Raw genomic sequence first — 361 nt, 5'->3', positions numbered from 1 at the left:
CTTGGTAAAGAAAAAAGAGCGCAATCATTGTGGGACGAATTACAAATTTGACGAACTTACAAAGTCTATACAAGATTACAATAACACTATACAAATTAGTAATTACAAAGTAAATAAATATTTACAAATTACAATAATAAAATTTAATTTGAAACAGAATGATTGTCTTGAAAATTAAAAGTTAATATATTAAATTCGTCGATCCATTCTTGGTTTGCCGGTGAGATTGTATCGTGTAAGCGTTGGTCGGAACAATCCCAATCCTTGATGCACACCAAAGCTTCACCAATATCCTAATGCAATGCGTTTCAACGTTCTTCAAGTATTCGGCCGGTTGTACTGAATGCTTGTTCGGCTGCAA

Source organism: Morus notabilis, unplaced genomic scaffold (genome assembly GCF_000414095.1).
Source record: "Morus notabilis unplaced genomic scaffold, ASM41409v2 Scaffold3609, whole genome shotgun sequence".
NCBI lineage: Eukaryota > Viridiplantae > Streptophyta > Magnoliopsida > Rosales > Moraceae > Morus > Morus notabilis.
Note: the sequence above shows the minus strand (reverse complement) of the source record.